The sequence below is a fragment of the Candoia aspera genome, chromosome 10 (assembly GCF_035149785.1).
Source record: "Candoia aspera isolate rCanAsp1 chromosome 10, rCanAsp1.hap2, whole genome shotgun sequence".
NCBI lineage: Eukaryota > Metazoa > Chordata > Lepidosauria > Squamata > Boidae > Candoia > Candoia aspera.
In genome coordinates this window covers 13026750-13040137 of record NC_086162.1, presented here as the reverse complement: position 1 = coordinate 13040137, position 13388 = coordinate 13026750, and positions in this window count along the sequence as shown.

Sequence of the window (13388 nt, the reverse complement as noted above, 5' to 3'; positions counted from 1 at the left end):
TTGTTCTATTGAGCAACTGCATATATTATTCATTTCACTCTAGAAATAAAATCAGGTCTGACCTTTCACAAAAGCAGGAAAGAAAAAGCATTGTTGAAATCTAATCAAACAAATCTTTTCTCCATACTTTTCTTTAGCCCTTCTTCATTTTCTCCAATCCAATTAGCCTGCAGATTGACAGCTGGTTTCATTTGTATGTCCAGTGTAGCATCTTTTTCCATGTCATTCTTGTAGCCTGTCATTTTTCAATCCACTTTCAGATCAGTCTGTCTTGTCTGGTAAAATTTGTTCCACTTCCATAACATATTTTAAACACAGTCTATCTAGAGAGGCAGACACTCTTAAAATTAACTCCTGGGTCCACTGTTCAAAAATATCCTTCAGTATGTCCAGTGTTAAAATATTTTGCTCTGTTCTGTGTTAATAAGTCAGATTTAAGTGTTTCTCTCCTTTAATTGTAATCTTTATTTCCTTCTGGTACCCTCTAGTGTCCAACCTTCGAAGTCCCATCCTCTCATGTTTTTTCAAACAGAATTCAAAACAACAGCATTTTCCCACGGGACGAATTCTTATAATTAATTCCAAAATCGTATTTCAAATCCACCTGGAGCCTTAGTCTGTTTGTAACTTTCCAAAATCAAAGTTCTAATTACCCTTTTGCTGTTTATTCAAAAAGAAAAAAAATTAAGTCCTTAAGCTTGGATTTAAAACTTCTTTTGCTAAGCATTGAAGAAAACTCACCTGATGCTGTAAAACATGTCAGTCCAAAGGTTCATAATAGCTGAAAAGCAGTTAACAAACAATATCCAGTAGTGATTAGAAAAGGAAGTATGCGAATCCAGTGTCCTTTTTGAAGGCACTGATGGTGGTTTCAGCAAGATGGTTATTCCCTGTCTTCCAGAGCTGTAAACCCACCAGAGACCACTGTCTTGTGATCTCCTTGCAAGGAGCAACTGCCTGGGACACTTGTGGCTGATCTCAAGCCCTCTCCTTGTCTGGAGAGGAATTATGAAGACCCGGTTTACTTGCTGGCTCTTCATTCTGTCTCGGTCATTGCGGAGCCATCTTCAGTTCAACATTTCTTCCCCAGAAGTCCCAAATGTTATCTTCCTTATAACCCTGGTATTTGTAAAGTCATCAGCTCAATGGCTGTATGTTCATAATGGCTGGGGTTGGTGCAATGCAAAACACATGAGCTTCAGAAAAAGGACTTTCTCATCGTATGTCATCACACTTTTCCAGGCAAAGGTCTACGTCCACCTGCCAGGCTTATCTGAGATCAGAAACTAAGCAGGATTGGGCTTAATTAGTACTTGGATAGGGGATGACCAGGAAATTCCAGCAGTGTGTGCAAATTGAGAAATTTTTTAAAAAATGGAAGACGACAATGGCAAACAATTTCAGTTCTGTTGCCAAGAAAACTTCAGTAGTTTTTCTGTAGGAATTGAGCTCTACTTGAAGGAGTTTTATGTTACTATTTTGGGGGGTTGGTAGGCAAAGGCCTGGATATAGAATTTGCTGAGGCAGTCTTGAATGGACAGTACCATTTACTGTATATGAGGTGACCACATTTTTGAATGGGCCCCCACTGTTAAATAAAAGGAGAAACAAATCCGTAGGTACAAAACAGAGGTAAGCTGTGCACTGGACCTTATCAGAGTGATTGACTCTTTCCTGTCTAAGACCAATATGCCTGCAGCAGTTTTTAAAAGTAGCAATAAAACCTAGTAAATGGCCTGTACTTAACAGGATAATACAGTTAAGTCAATGTGCTTAAACACAATCCAACTGGAAAAATAGGGTAGCTGAAACTTTTTCTTCCATGCGGACCATTTTGTGTGTGTGTGTGTGTGTGTGTGTAAGAGTGCTCAGAGAAAACATCTCCCCTTGCAGCTCCTTCGGTGTCACCAAAGGCACAAGAGTAATTTATTTAAAGTAATGCTAGGCAATCAGCCCCTTTTTAGCAGCTCCCAGAATCTCTTGAGATCACACCATCAGACTTTGGTGGCCTAATTTTCTATTAAAAACAAAACAGAAGAAAACAGAAAGTAAGCAATGAAACAGATGTGTTAAGTCTCTGGTAACCTTGACACTTCTAATTTGCCTTTAAAATGAAATCAGTTTTAAAAAAAGTCAAACATTCCAACATCATATCTGTTGACGTGTAAAAAGAAAGAATGGGGATTCAGTCATGTGGCTGCAGCTGCCACCTTGAACTTCTTGACCCTCTTATGGATGCCCCTATCTGCAACATATCAAAAATGGATTTTAAGAAATGCATCGATTACCAATCCCTGATTTAAAGGAATTTTCAGGACTATGCAGCACAGATTTGAGGGGAGAAAGGGGCAAGGATGCAAACACTGCATCATCTGAAACTTTTTAAAGGAGATGTGGCTTTTCCTGGGAATTTGAAGCTGCTGCAAAATTTGGCCGAGGACAGGTTCTGTACAAGTTCCCAATATTGGGCATGCTCCCAAGCACCTTTTTCCTTTTGAATCCCAAGTGCTGCACAGCCCTTAACTAGAGACCAACCTTTTTCTCTGCACCATTACAACTGTACAGTTCATTGAACCACCCAGATGTATTGATCAAAGGTTCTGTGAAAATGAAAGCATCAAGACAAATGTCTTTAATCAGGCCAGCCCCTTCTGATAGCAAGAACAAACCTATTTGAGAGAGGTCCTCTCTGAAGTAAATGCAACCTGAGGACTGGTCTGAATTAGAAAGAACTTCTTGACAGGAAGAGCTGTCAATCATGGAATAGGTTCCTCATGACATGTTTTCTTACCCTTCACTGGGGGTTTTCCAACAGAGGCTGGATAGTCATCTATTCAGGATGGTGTAGTAAATCCTGCAGTGTGCAGGGGTTGGATTTGATGACCACTCCATGATTCTATGATTGTTGAACTTCCTACCTTCATTGTTCAGCCTTCAGCCTACGTGGAGGAACTGGGAGTCACAAATGCAGAAGGCAGTGTGATGAGGCTATGTATAGCAAACACGCACACGTAATGTGTACCTTACTAAGCCAAAAAGGAGAGGTACAAGGAGGGTGTTGCTTCCCACTGCAGTGCTAACTTGCCTCTGAACCTTCACCCTGGATGAAAGGGTCTAGATCAGTTTGATCCAAGGAGGGTGAAAAGGAAATACATTCTTTTCAAGGGCTATGCTGGTTTTATTGATGCATTTATTTCACAGCAGCATTTGTATGTACTTCTTTCACTTAGAGAGCACCTGCATTGAATCTCTGCCATTGAATTAAGGATGTGATAAATTAATAATGAGATTCATTGGAAGACAAGATAGGACAGATGCATAAATGATGTAATGTGAAAGTCAGGTGAATGACTTCTCCATTCATAGCTGGGTAGGGAAGCAAAAAATTACCCTGTTTTCTGGATATATATTCCTGTGTCTTCCCACTGTCCTTCTGCTGCCACCACTGCCTGGAGCTGCAAGTTTTTTAATTCTCCAAAAGGAGAAGAAAAGAGTTCACCATGTATGGTCAATATATATTAAAATTCCAAGATTGGTAATACCACACTCAAGTCTTTGAAAAAATGCAACTACTGTACCTTCAATAGACAACTTTGAGAAGATGACTCATTGCTTTCTCTTTCATACATGAATAAGCATTTCCCTTCCCCCAAAGGATGCTTGAGTGTTGAAACCGATGTAACTGTTGCCATGGGCAACAATGTCCAGCCATGCAAGTATGCCTTAACACTTCGGGTCCTCACTATTAAACTGACACAAATCCCTGGACACAATTTTAGTGGGTACTTCTGATGGTACTCACACTCACCTGAGATAGATACTGGTGTTAAGAAAATTGCATACCCCAGGTCATTATTAAGCAAAAGGATCCAGAAGAATGCATTAAAGACACATGGTTTGGAAGGATGCATACATTAGCAGACAAGCACACATATATTTGGGGAAAGGGCCATGAAAATATGCATTAAATTTGTGCAGCTTCCAAAAAAATATCAATGGCTTAATGCTGGAGTCAACAAAAATGAACGCGGTAAAAATGAGAAAGTAACCAAGCCAAATAGTCATATTTGCCCTACCTACGGCATCTAAGAATAGAGTTCACTTTTCCATCAATACAGATAACTTGTAAATGTTATTAATTCTTGTTTAGTCATGGCAATATTGTTGCTGTGACTTTTCCATCCCTCAATGGACCTAACAATAAAAAATATAAAGAATTGTTTAAACAGTCGTTACAAGCATTATACCAATCAATAACAATCAGAAAGTAAAGCAGGAAAATTAGAAATAAACTCCCAGGAGTGGGATCAAAAGGATGATTACATCTCACCAATAACAGTATTTGCCCTTTCTGCAAAAACAGCATGTGTTTGCTTTTTGATTATGTGCCATCAGGTCATTGTCAACTCCTAGTGACCACATGAATAGATTTTCTCCACGTCTTTCAGGTCTTCCAATGGTACACCCACCACAGCTGTAACTCAAGCCAATTTAATGGCCTGCTAGAACCACTGAAATGGAGCAGAGCTTATAACACAGCTGAGAAGCTGGCACAGAAAAAGAATATTATCTTAGATAGCTTCAATGAGCATGCCAGAGAAACACAGGTTATTGATCTTGCACACTCAGCCCTCCCAAGCATAAAGAATCACACACTTAGACAGATTAGGTTAAGATAAATAAAAGCACTTCTTACTGGCTTCATTGTTGCTTCTTTTACATGCGTTTTGGTGGAAAAGATGAAGTTCCTTTGTTCTTCTTTTCTTTCTAAATACTTAGTTTTGCCCTAAACTCTCAGCCCTACAGCCGCTAAGAGGTGTGTGGAAGAAAAGGGAATTCCAGGCCCACCACATGGTGCCCAGAATGGAGGACAGCAGCACACATCCATGTGCTTGTTTCTGGTGGAGAAGAGGAGAGGAAAGAGGAAGTGGGAGTGGCAACAAACAGCTTCCTTAGAGTTGCATTGTGGGACAACTCAACTGACATGTTAATTCACATGCAAATGAGGCATGCTGGATTTGTCAGGACTTCCAACAGTAACTGAGTCCATCCACCCTGCTGATCATCCTCTTCTTCTTCCTTCCATCTTACCAGCATTACAGCCTTCCCAGAAAGCTGGGTCTTCCCATAATGTGTTGGAAGCACGTAGCATGATCTGACCCTTGTAAGTTGTGCCTCAAGTGAGAACTCTGTTCAATTATTTATTATTCAAATTTGTTACAGCCACTCATTTCCAATGTTTGTTTGTTTATTTGGCTGTCCATGGTATTCTCTGGAGTCATCTCCAACATCAAAGTACAAAAGTGTCACTACTCTTCCAATCTTGCTTCTTTAAAATCCAATGTCCTCCTTTACTCCTAATCGAAACGTAAATCCAGAAGTACCATTGAAAGTAAATCAGCTCTGGCATTAATTTAATCAAAAAAACTTACAGATGGAAGCCTAACCTTAACTCTAATTTCTACTTTGTCAAAATTCAGCAAGTAAAGAATTTTGTGCTAAACATTTGCCTTTCAAAGGTCTAGCCATCATGCTCCTGTTAAAAAGCTATGGGAATTCAGAGGGCAGAAAATGTTGCAAGTCATAGTGGCTTAAGAAAAGTATGTTGGCCTTTGATAAGAATAGCAATTAACAATCTGTGTGTGCTTGTGGGTTAAATAATAACAGTCACAAAAATCATTTGGCAAAGGAAACGCAGAGTGACGGTGTACTATATTGCATTTTTATATTAATACCCACATGATTTAAAGCTGACAAACTGAATTTGTAATTTAAATGCAAATGAAAGCTCTGGAATAATGCAACAAAATAGTTTGTATTAGTCTGGCACTTTCTTGGTTTAATCTACCTTTAGAAATTATTTATTACTTCTGCCACTTCTGTTTATCAAAGCTTTTGCTTCCTACATTTTCCTTATAACGCAAACTACCCCAAGTTTGACAAGATTAGACAGAACTAGGATTTAATCTTTATACATTCTTGAGTGCACAAAATGCATGTTCATAAGGAAAATATTATATGGTCCATAGGTGCCAAACAAACCATATTGATTTAAATATAAATCACCTAAAAGGGCAACAATCCCCCCCCCCCGCATAGTTTTTATAGTTTCTGTGTAAAGGGAACTGTTTGTGGGAAACACTTTATATCAGATCAGAACTGTCTTTACCTGAAATTACTCTGCTTTGTTAACTATGTATTACACATTTCAAAGCATCATAGAATTGATCTTCAGGGGTCATATAGTCCAACCCCCTACTCAGTGAAGGATCTGCTGAAGCATTTTGGATAGATGGCAAGCAGCTTCTGCAAACCTCCACTGAAGGGGAACACAGTATTTCAGGAGGAACTTACTCTGCAGGTTGATAGCTCCTACTGTCAGGACCTTCTTCCTGATATCTATCCTGAATTTTCTTCCCACTCAGTCCATTAGTTTGTGTCCTGCCCTCCAAGTCTAATCCTTCCTCTTTTATTATAGTTCTCACACTGTCACAAAAAAACCCAACAAGGTACATACAAATCCAGCAGTTGCAAAAACAATCAGCAGATGCAAACAAGTCAGTTCACTCAAAGGAAGGGAGTTAGTCTGTTAGCTAAGGCAGAACATAAATCTAAACATAAGAACATCTGAACCGTGTCTTTATAAAAGGGCTAGTTCCTTTTTAAAGGGCTAGTTCTTGAATAACTACAATTGCCAAAATTCTTTTAGTAATGGCTGCTTGTTTTCTTCAATAAATATAATGGGTTCTTCATTCTTGGATTTTCTTGTTTATCAAGTGGCCCCAGGCAATTACATGACAACCCCCTAGCTTTTGAAGACTGCTATCCTATCTCCCCCCAGTCTTCTGTTTTGCATTCTCAGCTTGGTATATTTAACAGTGCCTTGTAGCACTTGCTTTCCAGTCTTCTCAGAATCTTGGCAACCCCACTCTGAACTTGCTTTGTTGATGTTCTTCAGAGACTGGTTCCTAGAACTGGACACAGTATTGCAAGTGGGGCCTGACAATTACATCACATGATCTGGACTCTATGCTTCTGTTAATTACATTCCAATATAGCCTTTGTCCTTTTAGCAGCTGCGTCACATTCTTGGCTCATATTCAACTTGTGATCTACTAGAACACCTGGATCCTTTTCCCATGCATTACTGCCAAACCAGGTTTTCCCCATCCTATACTTGTGTCATTCTTTTTCTCCCCAGATGCAGGCTAGTTTGGCATGACTTGCTTGTGACAGACCCATACTGGCTTCTGTTCATTGTTGCATAGCTTACCCAAGTTTTTACAAATATGCTCTTCAATAATCTTCTCAAGACCTTACCCAGTATTGACTTCAAGCTGCAATTTCCTGGGTCCTCTTTCTTTTTTTTTTTTTTTTTGAAGATAGGGATAACATTTACTCTCTGCCAGTCTTTTGATACCTTGACCAGTTCTCCAGGAGTTCTCAAAAATTATAGTTAGCACTTCTGTGATCACCTCTGTTAATCCCTTCAGGACCCTAAAATGTAATTCATCTAGCCCTGGAGATTTGAATGAATTTAAATTGGCTAAGTGTTCTTTTACCCTCTCCTTGTCTTAATTTGAGTTGCAGCTGCCTGCTTCTGATGACTGATGCTTCAGTTATAGCATCATTTGCCTTCTGTGAAAATTCAGAGAATATTGGGAGTTGAAGTTCACACATCTTAAAGTATCCAAGTTCGAAGAACACTGCTATAATGCATTTCCTATACATACATCTCCTTTCTGTCATAATTATGTAACTTGCTTCACTAACCATTGCTCAGATCAGATTGTGGAGTCCTCGGTGCTCTCTGAGCCTTGTTGTTTTCTTGCAGACGTTTCATTGCCAGACTAGGCAACATCTTCAGTGTGAAAAGGGAGTGGGCCTTGCTCTCAGTTTATATACCGTGGCTTGCCCTGCTTGTGTTGGTGGGGGTGTTGTTCTCTCCTTGGGAGTTCCTTGATTGGGCTGTTGTTCAAAGAACTGTCAAAGAACTCACAAGGAGAGAGCAACACCCCCACCAACACAAGCAGGGCAAGCCATGGTATATAAACTGAGAGCAAGGCCCACTCCCTCCTCGCACTGAAGATGTTGCCTAGGCGGGCAACGAAACGTCTGCAGGAAAACAACAAGGCTCAGAGAGCACCGAGGACTCCACAGTTCAACCCTGAGCTACAAATATTCACTTTGATTGGTATCAGATCAGATTCCCACACTCAGGAACACTCAAGTGCACCCAGAGAATACTTCAACCTCTAACGCATTATGGTGGCAGGTAGAACCTTGATGCGATCTAAGAGGCCTCGCCTTCCACAGAATGTAGCTTACATCATGTTGAAGCTACTGTATGGTGATCTGAAGAGTGGGAGTGGTTTGCTGTGGATTCCTTATCATATTGTTCATAACCTTTCAACATGGATCCCACTGGAACATAGTGAGCAAGTAAAAACTCAGCCAAGACAGGAACAGGCTTACACTTCTCCATAGGCCACCACACATAATAATTTCAATTACAGAAGTTACTTCTCAATTTACAACTAAGTTGTCATATGCACAACCTCAGCAAATGTTCCTTTTTTTAATGCAATAGAAATGATTGCTGTCGCCCTCTCAATTCCCCTGAATTTCAAATATGATTTTGAGGAAATGAATCAGATTCAAAGAGAGAACAGGAAAAAAAACAAAGATAGATGTGAAGAATAATTAGCATATTTCAATAACTGTAGAGCTGGGGGTAGGGGTTACCTCTCCTGCTTTCTTATTTCAGTCAGATGAATGAAGACCTGTCAGTACAGACAATTCTACTTTGAAATATGGGGGATATAATTTACTCTCTAGATGGAATAAGGATGGAATGGGCTATCATTACTCATCTGGGTGGCAACAGTACTATTCCTAATGTACTCACTGTCACCTTCTTACCTGTTTTTAGTGCAGATAAAGAAGAAAAACCTTCTTTGAATGCATTCCAATCAAGGAAAAGCCATACAATCCTGAATCAAATCACTGTAAACTTACATAAATCTTTTCTTGCCCTCCAAAAGAGCTTTTGTTTTTCCATCTCCTTAGAATGTTTTCCAGCAGCATTTTGGAGCGTAATTAATTGTTGCAAAGTGAGTGGAGAGTGTTGGCATCCTTTTTTAACCCGTTGTGTCATCACTCAGCAGCATATTTGGCTTCCCCCATTTCCTAGTTTGAAAAAGAGGTATGGGGAAAAGTTCTGGGTCATATCCTCCCAGGGGTTTAAATTGAAGTGGGATTGCATGAAGTATAGAACATTCAGCTGTTGGATACCTTATATCTAAGAGAAGTAACAGTACCTTGCCCATGAGAATTTTGCCAAAACTTCTTCTCCTTATGGAAAACAATTTCTACTATTTGTTTAATCAATCAAACCATTTTAAAAAGGATAAAGCTTCAGCATTGCACTCTGTGGATAAAACACACTCTCAGACAAGTCAGTCCAGGCCTAGTGCTGAAACTAGAAAGGAGGAGGATGCTCACCTAGAGGTCAACCATTATAACCTTCTCACAGCCTTCAGGTGTGCTGGAACCACAACTCTCAGCAGCCCAGACCATAATGCCAATGACAAGAAATGCTGAATTCTCCATCAATATATATGAGATTCAAGTACTCCATCTCATCTACAGTTAGGTAGATCCTTATTTGGAAAGAAACATGGTGGTAGATTGATTTTTTCTGAGGAAGCTAATGATATTTTAGTACAGGATTACTGTGGATGAAACTGCTATCCATTGACAAATCACCTTTCAAGATCATCTTCAACTGATTAAAATATATTGGGTGAAGAGAAAATATCAGCTGGAACCTGTGTGATTTGATGAGTATTGACTTACTTAAAGGTACATACATAGCACACCAAGCGTGAATCAATATACTTGCAAGTAAGCCAAGCAAGAGCCAGTTTGGTGGTGTGGTTAAGGCATCAAGCTAGAAACCAGGAGACTGAGAGTTCTAGTCCTGCCTTAGGTGCAAAGCCAGCTGGGCGACCTTGGGCCAGTCACTCTCTCAGCTCTAGGAAGGAGGTAATCACAAATCACTTCTGAAAAAAACCTTGCCGAGAAAACTGCAGGGACTTGTCCAGGCAGTCTCTGGGAATTGGATATGATTGAATGGATTAAAAAAAAAAGCCAAGCTACAGCTATTTCTTGGAGAGACTCAGCATATGTTCATAAATTCAAGGCATCTAATTCATCTAAGACATCCCAGATGTCAAGTGCAACTGTAAATTGGCTTCTGAGTATGCATTCAAATTTGTTTTCTAATATGTAAATTGTCAGGCTGTTGGTTCAGAAGTTATGTTTACCTTTTTTTTTTTTTACTAAGAGGGAACAAATGGGGATTGTTAACTGGGTTTTCTTTGGTGTATGCTGGGTTATATTCAAGTCCAGTGAAACAATGGACCATAACTCAGCAGTAGATCATCTGTTTTGCAAGCTGAAAATCCATGGTTCAATCCCAGAATTCAATGGGGAAATGAAAGAAAATATTTGCCTAAACCCCTGAGCAATGCTTCTAGTCAGTATTGGACTTTTGGGACCAAAAATCTGAGTATAAGACAACTTTCTGTGGATGATGATGAGTGCCTCCCCAAGAGCCTTAAGCGAGACCTCTGGAATCATGCCAGAAGTTGCCACAATAAAGGCTTTGTCCAAAAAATTTCACAACCACACCTGCAACTTATGTTGGAAACTGACCAAATTGCCTTGGTACAAAGGATCTTAAATCTTAAATGAAGGGCTTTCTGTCTAGAAGAGCACAGGAGTTGCCAGAAATCGCTCAGATATCCATGATGCATAATTTTTAATGTTTTCATCTTAAAAATGTCAGAAATCAAATCGTCTAGCTCTTTAATTAATTGAACCAAATGATTAGAACAATTTTAAAAATTACCTCACCAACTGATCAATTGTAGGAGGGGCTTAATAAGAATATCACTATTCTTATTGATACTAGCCACACCAGCCAGGTGTGCTACAAATCCTATCACCCACATGCTGGCTGGGAATGATCAGAATGAATAATACTAGAGAAAAAACAGGCAAGTGAAACAATAAATAATAAAAAGTGGAAACATAATGCCCAAATGGCTCTAGTTACTTCCATCCAAAGAACTGGAATACAGGCCAGCCTACAAAGTTTATTCAGTTTAATTTTGCTGTGAGCAACAGAAGAGCTTAATACATGTTTCTTAGATGGAATTGTAACTGTTTACTGTTCCTTAAATTCCTTAAATTTCAGATAAATTGAACCTAAGGGCATATGTACCCCACCCCACTCCAATCTGTAAACTAAAATATACATAGCAGCTTAGGTCTTTTTTTATCTGCAATAATCTCAAGGACCCCCATAATTTGTTTTCACTTTGTTAGAGGAAAAATCTTGTAGTCTGTCTACTACTGAACCATGTGTCTAGCTGGGTAGGGAGCATTATGCCTTTTGGTATTCAAGCTGTGTTCATACAACCCACTGTCATGTTCATCGTTCCAATGTTCTGAATACATCGTAACGTTTCGCATGTCACTTTCCTGATCCGTGTTTGCTGAGTGGAGATTTCCAGCCGTGCCAGGCTGTAATCTCCTTACTGTAACTGTGGAATGTATGTTTGGGTTATGGAATGTGTTCAAGGTTACTTTCTCAGGCCGATGTGGTCAACGGTTGCTAACACCTGGGAGGGGGTGGTTGCTAAGCAGGAGTGAGGGCGGAACCGGGTTTGAAGCGAGGGTTTTTAGTTTGTATTTGGTGCGCTTTTGCTCATTCTCAGCTTTCTTTGTATTTGCACACTATTCTTTCAATAAATCAGTTTTCATTAAGAACCCGCTTGTGAGGCTGAGTATGTCAGAATAAGGCAACCATTACACCCACTTAATCAAGTTGGGTAAAGATCAAGCAAACATATTTGTACAACATATTGAATTGTTCAGTGTGTGTGTGTGTAACTTAGCATATTGACCCATCTATACACTATCTCTGTTTGTGTATCTTTTGATGAACTGTGACAGCTTAGAAAATGAATTAATTCAATAACTAGGTTAAGCATGTGAACACAGAGAGACAGTTCAAAATTTAAGAACTATATGATAACAGAGGTTCTCAGGGTGATGCACCAATGTAATTAAAGTAATTTAACACAGAAATTAAATCAAATTTAAATCTTAATAATAAATGGCCAATTTAAAGAAAGCAAATGAAACAAATATAAAGCCCAAATAAATCTTTAACACTGAACTATAATAAGTATTCTATTAAAACCTACAGCATTAACATAATGCTTTAAAATGGGATTTCTTACACACACACACACACACACACAATCTCAGTGGACTGGGGAAATAAGGCAGCAATCTAATATATTTGGCGAAGCACAAAGTTACAGAAAGGAAGCATTTCCTTAATACTGCCACAGTAACCCTCGGGTCATGTCTCCCCACCACCCCCAAAAAACTTTGGCAGAGCCATCTTAGAAAATATTCCAATAGTCACCGTTTCAGTACCATGGAGAGCTCCAATGGCTATAAACCTAGAGCCCAGGCTTGTGTCTAGCAAGATGTTGTTATTGTCATTGTTGTTGTTATTGCTGGAATGGAATATTTGGGGATGGGGTATGTGTGCATGCAATCTTGTGGAATGTATCAGGGATCATCTGTTGTGAGAGCTCCTGGCATGGCTGGGAAAGGAATGGAAGCAAGAGCATTGGCAAGACAGATTATCTTTAAAATGGCAACTCAGCCCAGGCAGGAAGAGATCTGGGAAGAAGCATTTGTATTCAGAGAGATTTTTTTTTTAATCCATTCAATCATGTCTGATTCTTGGAGACTGCCTAGACGAGTCTGCAGTTTTCTTGACAAGGTTTTTCAGAAGTGGTTTGCCATTGCCTCCTTCCTAGGGCTGAGAGAGAGTGACTGGCCCAAGGCCACCCAGCTGGCTTTGTGCCTAAGATGGGACTATAACTCCCCATCTTCCAGTTTCTAGCCTGATGCCTTTAACCACTACACCTACTTAACTTACTATAAATGAGACTAGGAAATTCCTCTTAAGATTCCAAGGCTCTGTACTTACCCTAGACTAGCATTAAAGAGATCTTCCTGAAATATGTGAAGCTCTTGCTTCCTTGGTCTTGGCAGCTACATGGGGCTTGATATTAATCTTGGAAACTAATAGGAATTTCCCAGCTGTGACAGGCTGGGGAAACTGGGCATGGTCAAAGCAAACTGTAATTTTACTTGTTCAGAATAAAAGATGTATACTTGTTAACACTCATCCTTTGTTTTTCATATATTGATTCCCCTTACCAACTTGTCCAATCTTATAAATAAACGAACAACTGTTTTTGGAAGCTTCTGGGATAAGTGTGCTGGTCCCCAAA